Source organism: Argiope bruennichi, chromosome 7 (assembly GCF_947563725.1).
Source record: "Argiope bruennichi chromosome 7, qqArgBrue1.1, whole genome shotgun sequence".
NCBI classification, from domain to species: domain Eukaryota; kingdom Metazoa; phylum Arthropoda; class Arachnida; order Araneae; family Araneidae; genus Argiope; species Argiope bruennichi.
Window position 1 is genome coordinate 116,971,930 of NC_079157.1, and position 18,219 is coordinate 116,990,148.

Here is an 18,219-nt window from a genome sequence, read left to right on the forward strand (position 1 = left end):
TGTGCCCACCAGGTCTCGAACCTGGGACCTTCCGCGTGTTAGGCGGATGTGATAACCACTACACCATGGGCACGCACATATGCTCAATCTATTAGAAAATTCTCAGTTGAAAATCAATTTTATCAGCTGAATTATTGCTATTATTTTAATACGCATTTGGAGAGAATGGCCTATATGACTACTATCTATTTAGTTATATCTACTGTAAAAGTTGAAATGGACAGATGAACGATTCCGTAACAAAAAAGAGGGTCTTCCATAATGAGAGAACTTAGCTGCGCCCACCAGGTCTCGAACCTGGGACCTTCCGCGTGTTAGGCGGATGTGATAACCACTACACCATGGGCACGCACATATGCTCAATCTATTAGAAAATTCTCAGGTGAAAATCAATTTAATCAGCTGAATTATTGCTATTAATTTAATACGCATTTGGAGAGAATGGCCTATCTGACTACTATCTATTTAGTTATATCTACTGCAAAAGTTGAAATGGACAGATGAACGATTCCGTAACCAAAAAAAGGCTCTTCCATAATGAGAGAACTTAGCTGTGCCCACCAGGTCTCGAACCTGGGACCTTCCGCGTGTTAGGCGGATGTGATAACCACTACACCATGGGCACGCACATATGCTCAATCTATTAGAAAATTCTCAGTTGAAAATCAATTTAATCAGCTGAATTTTTGCTATTAATTTAATACGCATTTGGAGAGAATGGCATATCTGACTACTATCTATTTAGTTATATCTACTGCAAAAGTTGAAATGGACAGATGAACGATTCCGTAACAAAAAAGAGGGTCTTCCATAATGAGAAAACTTAGCTGTGCCCACCAGGTCTCGAACCTGGGACCTTCCGCGCGTTAGGCGGATGTGATAACCACTACACCATGGGCACGCACATATGCTCAATCTATTAGAAAATTCTCAGTTGAAAATCAATTTAATCAGCTGAATTTTTGCTATTAATTTAATACGCATTTGGAGAGAATGGCCTATCTGACTACTATCTATTTAGTTATATCTACTGCAAAAGTTGAAATGGACAGATGAACGATTCCGTAACAAAAAAGAGGGTCTTCCATAATGAGAGAACTTAGCTGTGCCCACCAGGTCTCGAACCTGGGACCTTCCGCGTGTTAGGCGGATGTGAAACCACTACACCATGGGCACGCACATATGCTCAATCTATTAGAAAATTATCAGTTAAAAATCAATTTAATCAGCTGAATTTTTGCTATTAATTTAATACGCATTTGCAGAGAATGGCCTATCTGACTACTATTTATTTAGTTATATCTACTGCAAAAGTTGAAATGGACAGATGAACGATTCCGTAACAAAAAAGAGGGTCTTCCATAATGAGAGAACTTAGCTGTGCCCACCAGGTCTCGAACCTGGGACCTTCCGCGTGTTAGGCGGATGTGATAACCACTACACCATGGGCACGCACATATGCTCAATCTATTAGAAAATTCTCAGTTGAAAATCAATTTAATCAGCTGAATTTTTGCTATTAATTTAATACGCATTTGGAGAGAATGGCCTATCTGACTACTATCTATTTAGTTATATCTACTGCAAAAGTTGAAATGGACAGATGAACGATTCCGTAACAAAAAAGAGGGTCTTCCATAATGAGAGAACTTAGCTGTGCCCACCAGGTCTCGAACCTGGGACCTTCCGCGTGTTAGGCGGATGTGATAACCACTACACCATGGGCACGCACATATGCTCAATCTATTAGAAAATTCTCAGTTGAAAATCAATTTAATCAGCTGAATTTTTGCTATTAATTTAATACGCATTTGGAGAGAATGGCCTATCTGACTACTATCTATTTAGTTATATCTACTGCAAAAGTTGAAATGGACAGATGAACGATTCCGTAACAAAAAAGAGGGTCTTCCATAATGAGAGAACTTAGCTGTGCCCACCAGGTCTCGAACCTGGGACCTTCCGCGCGTTAGGCGGATGTGATAACCACTACACCATGGGCACGCACATATGCTCAATCTATTAGAAAATTCTCAGTTGAAAATCAATTTAATCAGCTGAATTTTTGCTATTAATTTAATACGCATTTTGAGAGAATGGCCTATCTGACTACTATCTATTTAGTTATATCTACTGCAAAAGTTGAAATGGACAGATGAACGATTCCGTAACAAAAAAGAGGGTCTTCCATAATGAGAGAACTTAGCTGTGCCCACCAGGTCTCGAACCTGGGACCTTCCGCGTGTTAGGCGGATGTGATAACCACTACACCATGGGCACGCACATATGCTCAATCTATTAGAAAATTCTCAGTTAAAAATCAATTTAATCAGCTGAATTTTTGCTATTAATTTAATACGCATTTGGAGAGAATGGCCTATCTGACTACTATTTATTTAGTTATATCTACTGCAAAAGTTGAAATGGACAGATGAACGTTTCCGTAACAAAAAAGAGGGTCTTCCATAATGAGAGAACTTAGCTGTGCCCACCAGGTCTCGAACCTGGGACCTTCCGCGTGTTAGGCGGATGTGATAACCACTACACCATGGGCACGCACATATGCTCAATCTATTAGAAAATTCTCAGTTGAAAATCAATTTAATCAGCTGACTTTTTGCTATTATTTTAATACGCATTTGGAGAGAATGGCCTATCTGACTACTATCTATTTAGTTATATCTACTGCAAAAGTTGAAATGGACAGATGAACGATTCTGTAACAAAAAAAAAGGGTCTTCCATAATGAGAGAACTTAGCTGTGCCCACCAGGTCTCAAACCTGGGACCTTCCGCGTGTTAGGCGGATGTGATAACCACTACACCATGGGCACGCACATGTGCTCAATCTATTAGAAAATTCTCAGTTAAAAATCAAATTAATCAGCTGAATTGTTGCTATTATTTTTATACGCATTTGGAGAGAATGGCCTATCTGACTACTATCTATTTAGTTATATCTACTGCAAAAGTTGAAATGGACAGATGAACGATTCCGTAACAAAAAAGAGGGTCTTCCATAATGAGAGAACTTAGCTGTGCCCACCAGGTCTCGAACCTGGGACCTTCCGCGTGTTAGGCGGATGTGATAACCACTACACCATGGGCACGCACATATGCTCAATCTATTAGAAAATTCTCAGTTGAAAATCAATTTAATCAGCTGAATTTTTGCTAATAATTTAATACGCATTTGGAGAAAATGGCCTATCTGACTACTATCTATTTAGTTATATCTACTGCAAAAGTTGAAATGGACAGATGAACGATTCCGTAACAAAAGAAAGGCTCTTCCATAATGAGAGAACTTAGCTGTGCCCACCAGGTCTCGAACCTGGGACCTTCCGCGTGCTAGGCGGATGTGATAACCACTACACCATGGGCACGCACATATGCTCAATCTATTAGAAAATTCTCAGTTAAAAATCAATTTTATCAGCTGAATTATTGCTATTATTTTAATACGCATTTGGAGAGAATGGCCTATATGACTACTATCTATTTAGTTATATCTACTGTAAAAGTTGAAATGGACAGATGAACGATTCCGTAACAAACAAAAAGGGTCGTCCATAATGAGAGAACTTAGCTGTGCCCACCAGGTCTCGAACCTGGGACCTTCCGCGTGTTAGGCGGATGTGATAACCACTACACCATGGGCACGCACATATGCTCGATCTATTAGAAAATTCTCAGTTGAAAATCAATTTAATCAGCTGAATTTTTGCTATTAATTTAATACGCATTTGGAGAGAATGGCCTATCTGACTACTATCTATTTAGTTATATCTACTGCAAAAGTTGAAATGGACAGATGAACGATTCCGTAACCAAAAAAAGGCTCTTCCATAATGAGAGAACTTAGCTGGGCCCACCAGGTCTCGAACCTGGGACCTTCCGCGTGCTAGGCGGATGTGATAACCACTACACCATGGGCACGCACATATGCTCAATCTATTAGAAAATTCTCAGTTAAAAATCAATTTTATCAGCTGAATTATTGCTATTATTTTAATACGCATTTGGAGAGAATGGCCTATATGACTACTATCTATTTAGTTATATCTACTGTAAAAGTTGAAATGGACAGATGAACGATTCCGTAACAAAAAAGAGGGTCTTCCATAATGAGAGAACTTAGCTGTGCCCACCAGGTCTCGAACCTGGGACCTTCCGCGTGTTAGGCGGATGTGATAACCACTACACCATGGGCACGCACATATGCTCAATCTATTAGAAAATTCTCAGTTAAAAATCAATTTTATCAGCTGAATTATTGCTATTATTTTAATACGCATTTGGAGAGAATGGCCTATATGACTACTATCTATTTAGTTATATCTACTGTAAAAGTTGAAATGGACAGATGAACGATTCCGTAACAAAAAAAAAGGGTCGTCCATAATGAGAGAACTTAGCTGTGCCCACCAGGTCTCGAACCTGGGACCTTCCGCGTGTTAGGCGGATGTGATAACCACTACACCATGGGCACGCACATATGCTCGATCTATTAGAAAATTCTCAGTTGAAAATCAATTTAATCAGCTGAATTTTTGCTATTAATTTAATACGCATTTGGAGAGAATGGCCTATCTGACTACTATCTATTTAGTTATATCTACTGCAAAAGTTGAAATGGACAGATGAACGATTCCGTAACAAAAAAAAAGGGTCGTCCATAATGAGAGAACTTAGCTGTGCCCACCAGGTCTCGAACCTGGGACCTTCCGCGTGTTAGGCGGATGTGATAACCACTACACCATGGGCACGCACATATGCTCGATCTATTAGAAAATTCTCAGTTGAAAATCAATTTAATCAGCTGAATTTTTGCTATTAATTTAATACGCATTTGGAGAGAATGGCCTATCTGACTACTATCTATTTAGTTATATCTACTGCAAAAGTTGAAATGGACAGATGAACGATTCCGTAACCAAAAAAAGGCTCTTCCATAATGAGAGAACTTAGCTGTGCCCACCAGGTCTCGAACCTGGGACCTTCCGCGTGCTAGGCGGATGTGATAACCACTACACCATGGGCACGCACATATGCTCAATCTATTAGAAAATTCTCAGTTAAAAACCAATTTTATCAGCTGAATTATTGCTATTATTTTAATACGCATTTGGAGAGAATGGCCTATATGACTACTATCTATTTAGTTATATCTACTGTAAAAGTTGAAATGGACAGATGAACGATTCCGTAACAAAAAAAAGGGTCGTCCATAATGAGAGAACTTAGCTGTGCCCACCAGGTCTCGAACCTGGGACCTTCCGCGTGTTAGGCGGATGTGATAACCACTACACCATGGGCACGCACATATGCTCAATCTATTAGAAAATTCTCAGTTAAAAATCAATTTTATCAGCTGAATTATTGCTATTATTTTAATACGCATTTGGAGAGAATGGCCTATATGACTACTATCTATTTAGTTATATCTACTGTAAAAGTTGAAATGGACAGATGAACGATTCCGTAACAAAAAAGAGGGTCTTCCATAATGAGAGAACTTAGCTGTGCCCACCAGGTCTCGAACCTGGGACCTTCCGCGTGTTAGGCGGATGTGATAACCACTACACCATGGGCACGCACATATGCTCAATCTATTAGAAAATTCTCAGTTGAAAATCAATTTAATCAGCTGAATTTTTGCTATTAATTTAATACGCATTTGGAGAGAATGGCCTATATGACTACTATCTATTTAGTTATATCTACTGTAAAAGTTGAAATGGACAGATGAACGATTCCGTAACAAAAAAGAGGGTCTTCCATAATGAGAGAACTTAGCTGTGCCCACCAGGTCTCGAACCTGGGACCTTCCGCGTGTTAGGCGGATGTGATAACCACTACACCATGGGCACGCACATATGCTGAATCTATTAGAAAATTCTCAGTTGAAAATCAATTTTATCAGCTGAATTATTGCTATTATTTTAATACGCATTTGGAGAGAATGGCCTATATGACTACTATCTATTTAGTTATATCTACTGTAAAAGTTGAAATGGACAGATGAACGATTCCGTAACAAAAAAGAGGGTCTTCCATAATGAGAGAACTTAGCTGTGCCCACCAGGTCTCGAACCTGGGACCTTCCGCGTGTTAGGCGGATGTGATAACCACTACACCATGGGCACGCACATATGCTCAATCTATTAGAAAATTCTCAGTTAAAAATCAATTTTATCAGCTGAATTATTGCTATTATTTTAATACGCATTTGGAGAGAATGGCCTATATGACTACTATCTATTTAGTTATATCTACTGTAAAAGTTGAAATGGACAGATGAACGATTCCGTAACAAAAAAGAGGGTCTTCCATAATGAGAGAACTTAGCTGTGCCCACCAGGTCTCGAACCTGGGACCTTCCGCGTGTTAGGCGGATGTGATAACCACTACACCATGGGCACGCACATATGCTCAATCTATTAGAAAATTCTCAGTTAAAAATCAATTTTATCAGCTGAATTATTGCTATTATTTTAATACGCATTTGGAGAGAATGGCCTATATGACTACTATCTATTTAGTTATATCTACTGTAAAAGTTGAAATGGACAGATGAACGATTCCGTAACAAAAAAGAGGGTCTTCCATAATGAGAGAACTTAGCTGTGCCCACCAGGTCTCGAACCTGGGACCTTCCGCGTGTTAGGCGGATGTGATAACCACTACACCATGGGCACGCACATATGCTCAATCTATTAGAAAAATCTCAGTTGAAAATCAATTTAATCAGCTGAATTTTTGCTATTAATTTAATACGCATTTGGAGAGAATGGCCTATCTGACTACTATCTATTTAGTTATATCTACTGTAAAAGTTGAAATGGACAGATGAACGATTCCGTAACAAAAAAGAGGGTCTTCCATAATGAGAGAACTTAGCTGTGCCCACCAGGTCTCGAACCTGGGACCTTCCGCGTGTTAGGCGGATGTGATAACCACTACACAATGGGCACGCACATATGCTCAATCTATTAGAAAATTCTCAGTTGAAAATCAATTTAATCAGCTGAATTTTTGCTATTAATTTAATACGCATTTGGAGAGAATGGCCTATCTGACTACTATCTATTTAGTTATATCTACTGTAAAAGTTGAAATGGACAGATAAACGATTCCGTAACAAAGAAAGGCTCTTCCATAATGAGAGAACTTAGCTGTGCCCACCAGGTCTCGAACCTGGGACCTTCCGCGTGTTAGGCGGATGTGATAACCACTACACCATGGGCACGCACATATGCACAATCTATTAGAAAATTCTCAGTTGAAAATCAATTTAATCAGCTGAATTTTTGCTATTAATTTAATACGCATTTGGAGAGAATGGCCTATCTGACTACTATCTATTTAGTTATATCTACTGTAAAAGTTGAAATGGACAGATGAACGATTCCGTAACAAAGAAAGGCTCTTCCATAATGAGAGAACTTAGCTGTGCCCACCAGGTCTCGAACCTGGGACCTTCCGCGTGTTAGGCGGATGTGATAACCACTACACCATGGGCACGCACATATGCTCAATCTATTAGAAAATTCTCAGTTGAAAATCAATTTAATCAGCTGAATTTTTGCTAATAATTTAATACGCATTTGGAGAAAATGGCCTATCTGACTACTATCTATTTAGTTATATCTACTGCAAAAGTTGAAATGGACAGATGAACGATTCCGTAACAAAAGAAAGGCTCTTCCATAATGAGAGAACTTAGCTGTGCCCACCAAGTCTCGAACCTGGGACCTTCCGCGTGCTAGGCGGATGTGATAACCACTACACCATGGGCACGCACATATGCTCAATCTATTAGAAAATTCTCAGTTAAAAATCAATTTTATCAGCTGAATTATTGCTATTATTTTAATACGCATTTGGAGAGAATGGCCTATATGACTACTATCTATTTAGTTATATCTACTGTAAAAGTTGAAATGGACAGATGAACGATTCCGTAACAAAAAAAAGGGTCGTCCATAATGAGAGAACTTAGCTGTGCCCACCAGGTCTCGAACCTGGGACCTTCCGCGTGTTAGGCGGATGTGATAACCACTACACCATGGGCACGCACATATGCTCAATCTATTAGAAAATTCTCAGTTAAAAATCAATTTTATCAGCTGAATTATTGCTATTATTTTAATACGCATTTGGAGAGAATGGCCTATATGACTACTATCTATTTAGTTATATCTACTGTAAAAGTTGAAATGGACAGATGAACGATTCCGTAACAAAAAAGAGGGTCTTCCATAATGAGAGAACTTAGCTGTGCCCACCAGGTCTCGAACCTGGGACCTTCCGCGTGTTAGGCGGATGTGATAACCACTACACCATGGGCACGCACATATGCTCAATCTATTAGAAAATTCTCAGTTGAAAATCAATTTAATCAGCTGAATTTTTGCTATTAATTTAATACGCATTTGGAGAGAATGGCCTATATGACTACTATCTATTTAGTTATATCTACTGTAAAAGTTGAAATGGACAGATGAACGATTCCGTAACAAAAAAGAGGGTCTTCCATAATGAGAGAACTTAGCTGTGCCCACCAGGTCTCGAACCTGGGACCTTCCGCGTGTTAGGCGGATGTGATAACCACTACACCATGGGCACGCACATATGCTGAATCTATTAGAAAATTCTCAGTTAAAAATCAATTTTATCAGCTGAATTATTGCTATTATTTTAATACGCATTTGGAGAGAATGGCCTATATGACTACTATCTATTTAGTTATATCTACTGTAAAAGTTGAAATGGACAGATGAACGATTCCGTAACAAAAAAGAGGGTCTTCCATAATGAGAGAACTTAGCTGTGCCCACCAGGTCTCGAACCTGGGACCTTCCGCGTGTTAGGCGGATGTGATAACCACTACACCATGGGCACGCACATATGCTCAATCTATTAGAAAATTCTCAGTTAAAAATCAATTTTATCAGCTGAATTATTGCTATTATTTTAATACGCATTTGGAGAGAATGGCCTATATGACTACTATCTATTTAGTTATATCTACTGTAAAAGTTGAAATGGACAGATGAACGATTCCGTAACAAAAAAGAGGGTCTTCCATAATGAGAGAACTTAGCTGTGCCCACCAGGTCTCGAACCTGGGACCTTCCGCGTGTTAGGCGGATGTGATAACCACTACACCATGGGCACGCACATATGCTCAATCTATTAGAAAATTCTCAGTTAAAAATCAATTTTATCAGCTGAATTATTGCTATTATTTTAATACGCATTTGGAGAGAATGGCCTATATGACTACTATCTATTTAGTTATATCTACTGTAAAAGTTGAAATGGACAGATGAACGATTCCGTAACAAAAAAGAGGGTCTTCCACAATGAGAGAACTTAGCTGTGCCCACCAGGTCTCGAACCTGGGACCTTCCGCGTGTTAGGCGGATGTGATAACCACTACACCATGGGCACGCACATATGCTCAATCTATTAGAAAATTCTCAGTTGAAAATCAATTTAATCAGCTGAATTTTTGCTATTAATTTAATACGCATTTGGAGAGAATGGCCTATCTGACTACTATCTATTTAGTTATATCTACTGTAAAAGTTGAAATGGACAGATGAACGATTCCGTAACAAAAAAGAGGGTCTTCCAAAATGAGAGAACTTAGCTGTGCCCACCAGGTCTCGAACCTGGGACCTTCCGCGTGTTAGGCGGATGTGATAACCACTACACAATGGGCACGCACATATGCTCAATCTATTAGAAAATTCTCAGTTGAAAATCAATTTAATCAGCTGAATTTTTGCTATTAATTTAATACGCATTTGGAGAGAATGGCCTATCTGACTACTATCTATTTAGTTATATCTACTGTAAAAGTTGAAATGGACAGATAAACGATTCCGTAACAAAGAAAGGCTCTTCCATAATGAGAGAACTTAGCTGTGCCCACCAGGTCTCGAACCTGGGACCTTCCGCGTGTTAGGCGGATGTGATAACCACTACACCATGGGCACGCACATATGCTCAATCTATTAGAAAATTCTCAGTTGAAAATCAATTTAATCAGCTGAATTTTTGCTATTAATTTAATACGCATTTGGAGAGAATGGCCTATCTGACTACTATCTATTTAGTTATATCTACTGTAAAAGTTGAAATGGACAGATGAACGATTCCGTAACAAAGAAAGGCTCTTCCATAATGAGAGAACTTAGCTGTGCCCACCAGGTCTCGAACCTGGGACCTTCCGCGTGTTAGGCGGATGTGATAACCACTACACCATGGGCACGCACATATGCTCAATCTATTAGAAAATTCTCAGTTAAAAATCAATTTTATCAGCTGAATTATTGCTATTATTTTAATACGCATTTGGAGAGAATGGCCTATATGACTACTATCTATTTAGTTATATCTACTGTAAAAGTTGAAATTGACAGATGAACGATTCCGTAACAAAAAAGAGGGTCTTCCATAATGAGAGAACTTAGCTGTGCCCACCAGGTCTCGAACCTGGGACCTTCCGCGTGTTAGGCGGATGTGATAACCACTACACCATGGGCACGCACATATGCTCAATCTATTAGAAAATTCTCAGTTGAAAATCAATTTAATCAGCTGAATTTTTGCTATTAATTTAATACGCATTTGGAGAGAATGGCCTATCTGACTACTATCTATTTAGTTATATCTACTGCAAAAGTTGAAATGGACAGATGAACGATTCCGTAACCAAAAAAAGGCTCTTCCATAATGAGAGAACTTAGCTGTGCCCACCAGGTCTCGAACCTGGGACCTTCCGCGTGTTAGGCGGATGTGATAACCACTACACCATGGGCACGCACATATGCTCAATCTATTAGAAAATTCTCAGTTGAAAATCAATTTTATCAGCTGAATTATTGCTATTATTTTAATACGCATTTGGAGAGAATGGCCTATATGACTACTATCTATTTAGTTATATCTACTGTAAAAGTTGAAATGGACAGATGAACGATTCCGTAACAAAAAAGAGGGTCTTCCATAATGAGAGAACTTAGCTGTGCCCACCAGGTCTCGAACCTGGGACCTTCCGCGTGTTAGGCGGATGTGATAACCACTACACCATGGGCACGCACATATGCTCAATCTATTAGAAAATTCTCAGGTGAAAATCAATTTAATCAGCTGAATTATTGCTATTAATTTAATACGCATTTGGAGAGAATGGCCTATCTGACTACTATCTATTTAGTTATATCTACTGCAAAAGTTGAAATGGACAGATGAACGATTCCGTAACCAAAAAAAGGCTCTTCCATAATGAGAGAACTTAGCTGTGCCCACCAGGTCTCGAACCTGGGACCTTCCGCGTGTTAGGCGGATGTGATAACCACTACACCATGGGCACGCACATATGCTCAATCTATTAGAAAATTCTCAGTTGAAAATCAATTTAATCAGCTGAATTTTTGCTATTAATTTAATACGCATTTGGAGAGAATGGCCTATCTGACTACTATCTATTTAGTTATATCTACTGCAAAAGTTGAAATGGACAGATGAACGATTCCGTAACAAAAAAGAGGGTCTTCCATAATGAGAAAACTTAGCTGTGCCCACCAGGTCTCGAACCTGGGACCTTCCGCGCGTTAGGCGGATGTGATAACCACTACACCATGGGCACGCACATATGCTCAATCTATTAGAAAATTCTCAGTTGAAAATCAATTTAATCAGCTGAATTTTTGCTATTAATTTAATACGCATTTGGAGAGAATGGCCTATCTGACTACTATCTATTTAGTTATATCTACTGCAAAAGTTGAAATGGACAGATGAACGATTCCGTAACAAAAAAGAGGGTCTTCCATAATGAGAGAACTTAGCTGTGCCCACCAGGTCTCGAACCTGGGACCTTCCGCGTGTTAGGCGGATGTGAAACCACTACACCATGGGCACGCACATATGCTCAATCTATTAGAAAATTCTCAGTTAAAAATCAATTTAATCAGCTGAATTTTTGCTATTAATTTAATACGCATTTGCAGAGAATGGCCTATCTGACTACTATTTATTTAGTTATATCTACTGCAAAAGTTGAAATGGACAGATGAACGATTCCGTAACAAAAAAGAGGGTCTTCCATAATGAGAGAACTTAGCTGTGCCCACCAGGTCTCGAACCTGGGACCTTCCGCGTGTTAGGCGGATGTGATAACCACTACACCATGGGCACGCACATATGCTCAATCTATTAGAAAATTCTCAGTTGAAAATCAATTTAATCAGCTGAATTTTTGCTATTAATTTAATACGCATTTGGAGAGAATGGCCTATCTGACTACTATCTATTTAGTTATATCTACTGCAAAAGTTGAAATGGACAGATGAACGATTCCGTAACAAAAAAGAGGGTCTTCCATAATGAGAGAACTTAGCTGTGCCCACCAGGTCTCGAACCTGGGACCTTCCGCGTGTTAGGCGGATGTGATAACCACTACACCATGGGCACGCACATATGCTCAATCTATTAGAAAATTCTCAGTTGAAAATCAATTTAATCAGCTGAATTTTTGCTATTAATTTAATACGCATTTGGAGAGAATGGCCTATCTGACTACTATCTATTTAGTTATATCTACTGCAAAAGTTGAAATGGACAGATGAACGATTCCGTAACAAAAAAGAGGGTCTTCCATAATGAGAGAACTTAGCTGTGCCCACCAGGTCTCGAACCTGGGACCTTCCGCGCGTTAGGCGGATGTGATAACCACTACACCATGGGCACGCACATATGCTCAATCTATTAGAAAATTCTCAGTTGAAAATCAATTTAATCAGCTGAATTTTTGCTATTAATTTAATACGCATTTGGAGAGAATGGCCTATCTGACTACTATCTATTTAGTTATATCTACTGCAAAAGTTGAAATGGACAGATGAACGATTCCGTAACAAAAAAGAGGGTCTTCCATAATGAGAGAACTTAGCTGTGCCCACCAGGTCTCGAACCTGGGACCTTCCGCGTGTTAGGCGGATGTGATAACCACTACACCATGGGCACGCACATATGCTCAATCTATTAGAAAATTCTCAGTTAAAAATCAATTTAATCAGCTGAATTTTTGCTATTAATTTAATACGCATTTGGAGAGAATGGCCTATCTGACTACTATTTATTTAGTTATATCTACTGCAAAAGTTGAAATGGACAGATGAACGATTCCGTAACAAAAAAGAGGGTCTTCCATAATGAGAGAACTTAGCTGTGCCCACCAGGTCTCGAACCTGGGACCTTCCGCGTGTTAGGCGGATGTGATAACCACTACACCATGGGCACGCACATATGCTCAATCTATTAGAAAATTCTCAGTTGAAAATCAATTTAATCAGCTGAATTTTTGCTATTAATTTAATACGCATTTGGAGAGAATGGCCTATCTGACTACTATCTATTTAGTTATATCTACTGCAAAAGTTGAAATGGACAGATGAACGATTCCGTAACCAAAAAAAGGCTCTTCCATTATGAGAGAACTTAGCTGTGCCCACCAGGTCTCGAACCTGGGACCTTCCGCGTGTTAGGCGGATGTGATAACCACTACACCATGGGCACGCACATATGCTCAATCTATTAGAAAATTCTCAGTTAAAAATCAATTTAATCAGCTGAATTTTTGCTATTAATTTAATACGCATTTGGAGAGAATAGCCTATCTGACTACTATCTATTTAGTTATATCTACTGCAAAAGTTGAAATGGACAGATCAACGATTCCGTAACAAAAAAGAGGGTCTTCCATAATGAGAGAACTTAGCTGTGCCCACCAGGTCTCGAACCTGGGACCTTCCGCGTGTTAGGCGGATGTGATAACCACTACACCATGGGCACGCACATATGCTCAATCTATTAGAAAATTCTCAGTTAAAAATCAATTTAATCAGCTGAATTTTTGCTATTAATTTAATACGCATTTGGAGAGAATGGCCTATCTGACTACTATCTATTTAGTTATATCTACTGCAAAAGTTGAAATGGACAGATGAACGATTCCGTAACCAAAAAAATAGCTCTTCCATAATGAGAGAACTTAGCTGTGCCCACCAGGTCTCGAACCTGGGACCTTCCGCGTGTTAGGCGGATGTGATAACCACTACACCATGGGCACGCACATATGCTCAATCTATTAGAAAATTCTCAGTTAAAAATCAATTTTATCAGCTGAATTATTGCTATTATTTTAATACGCATTTGGAGAGAATGGCCTATATGACTACTATCTATTTAGTTATATCTACTGTAAAAGTTGAAATGGACAGATGAACGATTCCGTAACAAAAAAGAGAGTCTTCCATAATGAGAGAACTTAGCTGTGCCCACCAGGTCTCGAACCTGGGACCTTCCGCGTGATAGGCGGATGTGATAACCACTACACCATGGGAAAGCACATATGCTCAATCTATTAGAAAATTCTCAGTTGAAAATCAGTTTAATCAGCTGAATTTTTGCTATTAATTTAATACGCATTTGGAGAGAATGGCCTATCTGACTACTATCTATTTAGTTATATCTACTGCAAAAGTTGAAATGGACAGATGAACGATTCCGTAACCAAAAAAAGGCTCTTCCATAATGAGAGAACTTAGCAGTGCCCACCAGGTCTCGAACCTGGGACCTTCCGCGTGTTAGGCGGATGTGATAACCACTACACCATGGGCACGCACATATGCTCAATCTATTAGAAAATTCTCAGTTGAAAATCAATTTTATCAGCTGAATTATTGCTATTATTTTAATACGCATTTGGAGAGAATGGCCTATATGACTACTATCTATTTAGTTATATCTACTGTAAAAGTTGAAATGGACAGATGAACGATTCCGTAACAAAAAAGAAGGTCTTCCATAATGAGAGAACTTAGCTGTGCCCACCATGTCTCGAACCTGGGACCTTCCGCGTGTTAGGCGGATGTGATAACCACTACACCATGGGCACGCACATATGCTCAATCTATTAGAAAATTCTCAGTTGAAAATCAATTTAATCAGCTGAATTTTTGCTATTAATTTAATACGCATTTGGAGAGAATGGCCTATCTGACTACTATCTATTTAGTTATATCTACTGCAAAAGTTGAAATGGACAGATGAACGATTCCGTAACAAAAAAGAGGGTCTTCCATAATGAGAGAACTTAGCTGTGCCCACCAGGTCTCGAACCTGGGACCTTCCGCGCGTTAGGCGGATGTGATAACCACTACACCATGGGCACGCACATATGCTCAATCTATTAGAAAATTCTCAGTTGAAAATCAATTTAATCAGCTGAATTTTTGCTATTAATTTAATACGCATTTGGAGAGAATGGCCTATCTGACTACTATCTATTTAGTTATATCTACTGCAAAAGTTGAAATGGACAGATGAACGATTCCGTAACAAAAAAGAGGGTCTTCCATAATGAGAGAACTTAGCTGTGCCCACCAGGTCTCGAACCTGGGACCTTCCGCGTGTTAGGCGGATGTGATAACCACTACACCATGGGCACGCACATATGCTCAATCTATTAGAAAATTCTCAGTTAAAAATCAATTTAATCAGCTGAATTTTTGCTATTAATTTAATACGCATTTGGAGAGAATGGCCTATCTGACTACTATTTATTTAGTTATATCTACTGCAAAAGTTGAAATGGACAGATGAACGATTCCGTAACAAAAAAGAGGGTCTTCCATAATGAGAGAACTTAGCTGTGCCCACCAGGTCTCGAACCTGGGACCTTCCGCGTGTTAGGCGGATGTGATAACCACTACACCATAGGCACGCACATATGCTCAATCTATTAGAAAATTCTCAGTTGAAAATCAATTTAATCAGCTGAATTTTTGCTATTAATTTAATACGCATTTGGAGAGAATGGCCTATCTGACTACTATCTATTTAGTTATATCTACTGCAAAAGTTGAAATGGACAGATGAACGATTCCGTAACCAAAAAAAGGCTCTTCCATAATGAGAGAACTTAGCTGTGCCCACCAGGTCTCGAACCTGGGACCTTCCGCGTGTTAGGCGGATGTGATAACCACTACACCATGGGCACGCACATATGCTCAATCTATTAGAAAATTCTCAGTTAAAAATCACTTTAATCAGCTGAATTTTTGATATTAATTTAATACGCATTTGGAGAGAATGGCCTATCTGACTACTATCTATTTAGTTATATCTACTGCAAAAGTTGAAATGGACAGATGAACGATTCCGTAACAAAAAAGAGGGTCTTCCATAATGAGAGAACTTAGCTGTGCCCACCAGGTCTCGAACCTGGGACCTTCCGCGTGTTAGGCGGATGTGATAACCACTACACCATGGGCACGCACATATGCTCAATCTATTAGAAAATTCTCAGTTAAAAATCAATTTAATCAGCTGAATTTTTGCTATTAATTTAATACGCATTTGGAGAGAATGGCCTATCTGACTACTATCTATTTAGTTATATCTACTGCAAAAGTTGAAATGGACAGATGAACGATTCCGTAACCAAAAAAATAGCTCTTCCATAATGAGAGAACTTAGCTGTGCCCACCAGGTCTCGAACCTGGGACCTTCCGCGTGTTAGGCGGATGTGATAACCACTACACCATGGGCACGCACATATGCTCAATCTATTAGAAAATTCTCAGTTAAAAATCAATTTTATCAGCTGAATTATTGCTATTATTTTAATACGCATTTGGAGAGAATGGCCTATATGACTACTATCTATTTAGTTATATCTACTGTAAAAGTTGAAATGGACAGATGAACGATTCCGTAACAAAAAAGAGAGTCTTCCATAATGAGAGAACTTAGCTGTGCCCACCAGGTCTCGAACCTGGGACCTTCCGCGTGATAGGCGGATGTGATAACCACTACACCATGGGCACGCACATATGCTCAATCTATTAGAAAATTCTCAGTTGAAAATCAGTTTAATCAGCTGAATTTTTGCTATTAATTTAATACGCATTTGGAGAGAATGGCCTATCTGACTACTATCTATTTAGTTATATCTACTGCAAAAGTTGAAATGGACAGATGAACGATTCCGTAACCAAAAAAAGGCTCTTCCATAATGAGAGAACTTAGCAGTGCCCACCAGGTCTCGAACCTGGGACCTTCCGCGTGTTAGGCGGATGTGATAACCACTACACCATGGGCACGCACATATGCTCAATCTATTAGAAAATTCTCAGTTGAAAATCAATTTTATCAGCTGAATTATTGCTATTATTTTAATACGCATTTGGAGAGAATGGCCTATATGACTACTATCTATTTAGTTATATCTACTGTAAAAGTTGAAATGGACAGATGAACGATTCCGTAACAAAAAAGAAGGTCTTCCATAATGAGAGAACTTAGCTGTGCCCACCATGTCTCGAACCTGGGACCTTCCGCGTGTTAGGCGGATGTGATAACCACTACACCATGGGCACGCACATATGCTCAATCTATTAGAAAATTCTCAGTTGAAAATCAATTTAATCAGCTGAATTTTTGCTATTAATTTAATACGCATTTGGAGAGAATGGCCTATCTGACTACTATCTATTTAGTTATATCTACTGCAAAAGTTGAAATGGACAGATGAACGATTCCGTAACCAAAAAAAGGCTCTTCCATAATGAGAGAACTTAGCTGTGCCCACCAGGTCTCGAACCTGGGACCTTCCGCGTGTTAGGCGGATGTGATAACCACTACACCATGGGCACGCACATATGCTCAATCTATTAGAAAATTCTCAGTTAAAAATCAATTTTATCAGCTGAATTATTGCTATTATTTTAATACGCATTTGGAGAGAATGGCCTATATGACTACTATCTATTTAGTTATATCTACTGTAAAAGTTGAAATGGACAGATGAACGATTCCGTAACAAAAAAGAGGGTCTTCCATAATGAGAGAACTTAGCTGTGCCCACCAGGTCTCGAACCTGGGACCTTCCGCGTGTTAGGCGGATGTGATAACCACTACACCATGGGCACGCACATATGCTCAATCTATTAGAAAATTCTCAGTTGAAAATCAATTTAATCAGCTGAATTTTTGCTATTAATTTAATACGCATTTGGAGAGAATGGCCTATCTGACTACTATCTATTTAGTTATATCTACTGTAAAAGTTGAAATGGACAGATGAACGATTCCGTAACAAAAGAAAGGCTCTTTCACAATGAGAGAACTTAGCTGT

General features: G+C 39.0%; 66 non-coding genes across 66 annotated transcripts; all 66 read right to left on the reverse strand.

Moving 5' to 3' along the window:
* Positions 1-73, reverse strand: Trnav-aac (transfer RNA valine (anticodon AAC)). Its single transcript has one exon. It is a non-coding gene; the product is annotated as a tRNA-Val (tRNA).
* A 203-nt stretch (positions 74-276) lies between these two features.
* Trnav-aac (transfer RNA valine (anticodon AAC)) lies at positions 277-349 on the reverse strand. The gene has a single exon. It is a non-coding gene; the product is annotated as a tRNA-Val (tRNA).
* Positions 350-552: 203 nt separating this feature from the next.
* Trnav-aac (transfer RNA valine (anticodon AAC)) lies at positions 553-625 on the reverse strand. The gene has a single exon. It is a non-coding gene; the product is annotated as a tRNA-Val (tRNA).
* Positions 626-828: 203 nt separating this feature from the next.
* On the reverse strand, positions 829-901 carry Trnav-aac (transfer RNA valine (anticodon AAC)). The gene has a single exon. It is a non-coding gene; the product is annotated as a tRNA-Val (tRNA).
* Positions 902-1,104: 203 nt separating this feature from the next.
* Positions 1,105-1,176, reverse strand: Trnav-aac (transfer RNA valine (anticodon AAC)). The gene has a single exon. It is a non-coding gene; the product is annotated as a tRNA-Val (tRNA).
* Positions 1,177-1,379: 203 nt separating this feature from the next.
* Positions 1,380-1,452, reverse strand: Trnav-aac (transfer RNA valine (anticodon AAC)). The gene has a single exon. It is a non-coding gene; the product is annotated as a tRNA-Val (tRNA).
* Positions 1,453-1,655: 203 nt separating this feature from the next.
* Trnav-aac (transfer RNA valine (anticodon AAC)) lies at positions 1,656-1,728 on the reverse strand. Its single transcript has one exon. It is a non-coding gene; the product is annotated as a tRNA-Val (tRNA).
* A 203-nt stretch (positions 1,729-1,931) lies between these two features.
* Positions 1,932-2,004, reverse strand: Trnav-aac (transfer RNA valine (anticodon AAC)). The gene has a single exon. It is a non-coding gene; the product is annotated as a tRNA-Val (tRNA).
* A 203-nt stretch (positions 2,005-2,207) lies between these two features.
* Positions 2,208-2,280, reverse strand: Trnav-aac (transfer RNA valine (anticodon AAC)). Its single transcript has one exon. It is a non-coding gene; the product is annotated as a tRNA-Val (tRNA).
* Positions 2,281-2,483: 203 nt separating this feature from the next.
* On the reverse strand, positions 2,484-2,556 carry Trnav-aac (transfer RNA valine (anticodon AAC)). The gene has a single exon. It is a non-coding gene; the product is annotated as a tRNA-Val (tRNA).
* Positions 2,557-2,760: 204 nt separating this feature from the next.
* On the reverse strand, positions 2,761-2,833 carry Trnav-aac (transfer RNA valine (anticodon AAC)). Its single transcript has one exon. It is a non-coding gene; the product is annotated as a tRNA-Val (tRNA).
* Positions 2,834-3,036: 203 nt separating this feature from the next.
* Trnav-aac (transfer RNA valine (anticodon AAC)) lies at positions 3,037-3,109 on the reverse strand. Its single transcript has one exon. It is a non-coding gene; the product is annotated as a tRNA-Val (tRNA).
* Positions 3,110-3,312: 203 nt separating this feature from the next.
* Trnaa-agc (transfer RNA alanine (anticodon AGC)) lies at positions 3,313-3,385 on the reverse strand. Its single transcript has one exon. It is a non-coding gene; the product is annotated as a tRNA-Ala (tRNA).
* A 204-nt stretch (positions 3,386-3,589) lies between these two features.
* On the reverse strand, positions 3,590-3,662 carry Trnav-aac (transfer RNA valine (anticodon AAC)). Its single transcript has one exon. It is a non-coding gene; the product is annotated as a tRNA-Val (tRNA).
* A 203-nt stretch (positions 3,663-3,865) lies between these two features.
* Trnaa-agc (transfer RNA alanine (anticodon AGC)) lies at positions 3,866-3,938 on the reverse strand. The gene has a single exon. It is a non-coding gene; the product is annotated as a tRNA-Ala (tRNA).
* Positions 3,939-4,141: 203 nt separating this feature from the next.
* Trnav-aac (transfer RNA valine (anticodon AAC)) lies at positions 4,142-4,214 on the reverse strand. Its single transcript has one exon. It is a non-coding gene; the product is annotated as a tRNA-Val (tRNA).
* Positions 4,215-4,418: 204 nt separating this feature from the next.
* On the reverse strand, positions 4,419-4,491 carry Trnav-aac (transfer RNA valine (anticodon AAC)). Its single transcript has one exon. It is a non-coding gene; the product is annotated as a tRNA-Val (tRNA).
* Positions 4,492-4,695: 204 nt separating this feature from the next.
* On the reverse strand, positions 4,696-4,768 carry Trnav-aac (transfer RNA valine (anticodon AAC)). The gene has a single exon. It is a non-coding gene; the product is annotated as a tRNA-Val (tRNA).
* Positions 4,769-4,971: 203 nt separating this feature from the next.
* Positions 4,972-5,044, reverse strand: Trnaa-agc (transfer RNA alanine (anticodon AGC)). Its single transcript has one exon. It is a non-coding gene; the product is annotated as a tRNA-Ala (tRNA).
* A 203-nt stretch (positions 5,045-5,247) lies between these two features.
* Positions 5,248-5,320, reverse strand: Trnav-aac (transfer RNA valine (anticodon AAC)). Its single transcript has one exon. It is a non-coding gene; the product is annotated as a tRNA-Val (tRNA).
* A 203-nt stretch (positions 5,321-5,523) lies between these two features.
* On the reverse strand, positions 5,524-5,596 carry Trnav-aac (transfer RNA valine (anticodon AAC)). Its single transcript has one exon. It is a non-coding gene; the product is annotated as a tRNA-Val (tRNA).
* A 203-nt stretch (positions 5,597-5,799) lies between these two features.
* Trnav-aac (transfer RNA valine (anticodon AAC)) lies at positions 5,800-5,872 on the reverse strand. Its single transcript has one exon. It is a non-coding gene; the product is annotated as a tRNA-Val (tRNA).
* Positions 5,873-6,075: 203 nt separating this feature from the next.
* Trnav-aac (transfer RNA valine (anticodon AAC)) lies at positions 6,076-6,148 on the reverse strand. The gene has a single exon. It is a non-coding gene; the product is annotated as a tRNA-Val (tRNA).
* Positions 6,149-6,351: 203 nt separating this feature from the next.
* Positions 6,352-6,424, reverse strand: Trnav-aac (transfer RNA valine (anticodon AAC)). The gene has a single exon. It is a non-coding gene; the product is annotated as a tRNA-Val (tRNA).
* Positions 6,425-6,627: 203 nt separating this feature from the next.
* Trnav-aac (transfer RNA valine (anticodon AAC)) lies at positions 6,628-6,700 on the reverse strand. Its single transcript has one exon. It is a non-coding gene; the product is annotated as a tRNA-Val (tRNA).
* A 203-nt stretch (positions 6,701-6,903) lies between these two features.
* Positions 6,904-6,976, reverse strand: Trnav-aac (transfer RNA valine (anticodon AAC)). Its single transcript has one exon. It is a non-coding gene; the product is annotated as a tRNA-Val (tRNA).
* A 202-nt stretch (positions 6,977-7,178) lies between these two features.
* Trnav-aac (transfer RNA valine (anticodon AAC)) lies at positions 7,179-7,251 on the reverse strand. The gene has a single exon. It is a non-coding gene; the product is annotated as a tRNA-Val (tRNA).
* A 202-nt stretch (positions 7,252-7,453) lies between these two features.
* Trnav-aac (transfer RNA valine (anticodon AAC)) lies at positions 7,454-7,526 on the reverse strand. Its single transcript has one exon. It is a non-coding gene; the product is annotated as a tRNA-Val (tRNA).
* Positions 7,527-7,729: 203 nt separating this feature from the next.
* Trnaa-agc (transfer RNA alanine (anticodon AGC)) lies at positions 7,730-7,802 on the reverse strand. The gene has a single exon. It is a non-coding gene; the product is annotated as a tRNA-Ala (tRNA).
* A 203-nt stretch (positions 7,803-8,005) lies between these two features.
* Trnav-aac (transfer RNA valine (anticodon AAC)) lies at positions 8,006-8,078 on the reverse strand. Its single transcript has one exon. It is a non-coding gene; the product is annotated as a tRNA-Val (tRNA).
* Positions 8,079-8,281: 203 nt separating this feature from the next.
* Positions 8,282-8,354, reverse strand: Trnav-aac (transfer RNA valine (anticodon AAC)). Its single transcript has one exon. It is a non-coding gene; the product is annotated as a tRNA-Val (tRNA).
* A 203-nt stretch (positions 8,355-8,557) lies between these two features.
* Positions 8,558-8,630, reverse strand: Trnav-aac (transfer RNA valine (anticodon AAC)). The gene has a single exon. It is a non-coding gene; the product is annotated as a tRNA-Val (tRNA).
* A 203-nt stretch (positions 8,631-8,833) lies between these two features.
* Positions 8,834-8,906, reverse strand: Trnav-aac (transfer RNA valine (anticodon AAC)). The gene has a single exon. It is a non-coding gene; the product is annotated as a tRNA-Val (tRNA).
* A 203-nt stretch (positions 8,907-9,109) lies between these two features.
* Positions 9,110-9,182, reverse strand: Trnav-aac (transfer RNA valine (anticodon AAC)). The gene has a single exon. It is a non-coding gene; the product is annotated as a tRNA-Val (tRNA).
* Positions 9,183-9,385: 203 nt separating this feature from the next.
* Trnav-aac (transfer RNA valine (anticodon AAC)) lies at positions 9,386-9,458 on the reverse strand. The gene has a single exon. It is a non-coding gene; the product is annotated as a tRNA-Val (tRNA).
* A 203-nt stretch (positions 9,459-9,661) lies between these two features.
* On the reverse strand, positions 9,662-9,734 carry Trnav-aac (transfer RNA valine (anticodon AAC)). Its single transcript has one exon. It is a non-coding gene; the product is annotated as a tRNA-Val (tRNA).
* A 202-nt stretch (positions 9,735-9,936) lies between these two features.
* Positions 9,937-10,009, reverse strand: Trnav-aac (transfer RNA valine (anticodon AAC)). The gene has a single exon. It is a non-coding gene; the product is annotated as a tRNA-Val (tRNA).
* Positions 10,010-10,211: 202 nt separating this feature from the next.
* Positions 10,212-10,284, reverse strand: Trnav-aac (transfer RNA valine (anticodon AAC)). Its single transcript has one exon. It is a non-coding gene; the product is annotated as a tRNA-Val (tRNA).
* Positions 10,285-10,487: 203 nt separating this feature from the next.
* Positions 10,488-10,560, reverse strand: Trnav-aac (transfer RNA valine (anticodon AAC)). Its single transcript has one exon. It is a non-coding gene; the product is annotated as a tRNA-Val (tRNA).
* A 203-nt stretch (positions 10,561-10,763) lies between these two features.
* Trnav-aac (transfer RNA valine (anticodon AAC)) lies at positions 10,764-10,836 on the reverse strand. The gene has a single exon. It is a non-coding gene; the product is annotated as a tRNA-Val (tRNA).
* Positions 10,837-11,039: 203 nt separating this feature from the next.
* Trnav-aac (transfer RNA valine (anticodon AAC)) lies at positions 11,040-11,112 on the reverse strand. The gene has a single exon. It is a non-coding gene; the product is annotated as a tRNA-Val (tRNA).
* Positions 11,113-11,315: 203 nt separating this feature from the next.
* Trnav-aac (transfer RNA valine (anticodon AAC)) lies at positions 11,316-11,388 on the reverse strand. Its single transcript has one exon. It is a non-coding gene; the product is annotated as a tRNA-Val (tRNA).
* Positions 11,389-11,591: 203 nt separating this feature from the next.
* Trnav-aac (transfer RNA valine (anticodon AAC)) lies at positions 11,592-11,664 on the reverse strand. Its single transcript has one exon. It is a non-coding gene; the product is annotated as a tRNA-Val (tRNA).
* Positions 11,665-11,867: 203 nt separating this feature from the next.
* On the reverse strand, positions 11,868-11,939 carry Trnav-aac (transfer RNA valine (anticodon AAC)). Its single transcript has one exon. It is a non-coding gene; the product is annotated as a tRNA-Val (tRNA).
* Positions 11,940-12,142: 203 nt separating this feature from the next.
* Positions 12,143-12,215, reverse strand: Trnav-aac (transfer RNA valine (anticodon AAC)). The gene has a single exon. It is a non-coding gene; the product is annotated as a tRNA-Val (tRNA).
* A 203-nt stretch (positions 12,216-12,418) lies between these two features.
* On the reverse strand, positions 12,419-12,491 carry Trnav-aac (transfer RNA valine (anticodon AAC)). The gene has a single exon. It is a non-coding gene; the product is annotated as a tRNA-Val (tRNA).
* Positions 12,492-12,694: 203 nt separating this feature from the next.
* Trnav-aac (transfer RNA valine (anticodon AAC)) lies at positions 12,695-12,767 on the reverse strand. The gene has a single exon. It is a non-coding gene; the product is annotated as a tRNA-Val (tRNA).
* Positions 12,768-12,970: 203 nt separating this feature from the next.
* Trnav-aac (transfer RNA valine (anticodon AAC)) lies at positions 12,971-13,043 on the reverse strand. The gene has a single exon. It is a non-coding gene; the product is annotated as a tRNA-Val (tRNA).
* A 203-nt stretch (positions 13,044-13,246) lies between these two features.
* On the reverse strand, positions 13,247-13,319 carry Trnav-aac (transfer RNA valine (anticodon AAC)). The gene has a single exon. It is a non-coding gene; the product is annotated as a tRNA-Val (tRNA).
* Positions 13,320-13,522: 203 nt separating this feature from the next.
* Trnav-aac (transfer RNA valine (anticodon AAC)) lies at positions 13,523-13,595 on the reverse strand. Its single transcript has one exon. It is a non-coding gene; the product is annotated as a tRNA-Val (tRNA).
* A 203-nt stretch (positions 13,596-13,798) lies between these two features.
* Trnav-aac (transfer RNA valine (anticodon AAC)) lies at positions 13,799-13,871 on the reverse strand. Its single transcript has one exon. It is a non-coding gene; the product is annotated as a tRNA-Val (tRNA).
* Positions 13,872-14,075: 204 nt separating this feature from the next.
* On the reverse strand, positions 14,076-14,148 carry Trnav-aac (transfer RNA valine (anticodon AAC)). The gene has a single exon. It is a non-coding gene; the product is annotated as a tRNA-Val (tRNA).
* Positions 14,149-14,351: 203 nt separating this feature from the next.
* On the reverse strand, positions 14,352-14,428 carry Trnad-auc (transfer RNA aspartic acid (anticodon AUC)). Its single transcript has one exon. It is a non-coding gene; the product is annotated as a tRNA-Asp (tRNA).
* A 199-nt stretch (positions 14,429-14,627) lies between these two features.
* On the reverse strand, positions 14,628-14,700 carry Trnav-aac (transfer RNA valine (anticodon AAC)). The gene has a single exon. It is a non-coding gene; the product is annotated as a tRNA-Val (tRNA).
* A 203-nt stretch (positions 14,701-14,903) lies between these two features.
* On the reverse strand, positions 14,904-14,976 carry Trnav-aac (transfer RNA valine (anticodon AAC)). Its single transcript has one exon. It is a non-coding gene; the product is annotated as a tRNA-Val (tRNA).
* Positions 14,977-15,179: 203 nt separating this feature from the next.
* Trnav-aac (transfer RNA valine (anticodon AAC)) lies at positions 15,180-15,252 on the reverse strand. Its single transcript has one exon. It is a non-coding gene; the product is annotated as a tRNA-Val (tRNA).
* Positions 15,253-15,455: 203 nt separating this feature from the next.
* Positions 15,456-15,528, reverse strand: Trnav-aac (transfer RNA valine (anticodon AAC)). Its single transcript has one exon. It is a non-coding gene; the product is annotated as a tRNA-Val (tRNA).
* A 203-nt stretch (positions 15,529-15,731) lies between these two features.
* Trnav-aac (transfer RNA valine (anticodon AAC)) lies at positions 15,732-15,804 on the reverse strand. Its single transcript has one exon. It is a non-coding gene; the product is annotated as a tRNA-Val (tRNA).
* Positions 15,805-16,007: 203 nt separating this feature from the next.
* Trnav-aac (transfer RNA valine (anticodon AAC)) lies at positions 16,008-16,080 on the reverse strand. The gene has a single exon. It is a non-coding gene; the product is annotated as a tRNA-Val (tRNA).
* A 203-nt stretch (positions 16,081-16,283) lies between these two features.
* Trnav-aac (transfer RNA valine (anticodon AAC)) lies at positions 16,284-16,356 on the reverse strand. The gene has a single exon. It is a non-coding gene; the product is annotated as a tRNA-Val (tRNA).
* Positions 16,357-16,560: 204 nt separating this feature from the next.
* On the reverse strand, positions 16,561-16,633 carry Trnav-aac (transfer RNA valine (anticodon AAC)). Its single transcript has one exon. It is a non-coding gene; the product is annotated as a tRNA-Val (tRNA).
* Positions 16,634-16,836: 203 nt separating this feature from the next.
* On the reverse strand, positions 16,837-16,909 carry Trnad-auc (transfer RNA aspartic acid (anticodon AUC)). The gene has a single exon. It is a non-coding gene; the product is annotated as a tRNA-Asp (tRNA).
* A 203-nt stretch (positions 16,910-17,112) lies between these two features.
* On the reverse strand, positions 17,113-17,185 carry Trnav-aac (transfer RNA valine (anticodon AAC)). Its single transcript has one exon. It is a non-coding gene; the product is annotated as a tRNA-Val (tRNA).
* Positions 17,186-17,388: 203 nt separating this feature from the next.
* Positions 17,389-17,461, reverse strand: Trnav-aac (transfer RNA valine (anticodon AAC)). Its single transcript has one exon. It is a non-coding gene; the product is annotated as a tRNA-Val (tRNA).
* Positions 17,462-17,664: 203 nt separating this feature from the next.
* Positions 17,665-17,737, reverse strand: Trnav-aac (transfer RNA valine (anticodon AAC)). The gene has a single exon. It is a non-coding gene; the product is annotated as a tRNA-Val (tRNA).
* Positions 17,738-17,940: 203 nt separating this feature from the next.
* On the reverse strand, positions 17,941-18,013 carry Trnav-aac (transfer RNA valine (anticodon AAC)). Its single transcript has one exon. It is a non-coding gene; the product is annotated as a tRNA-Val (tRNA).
* Positions 18,014-18,219: the final 206 nt, after the last annotated feature.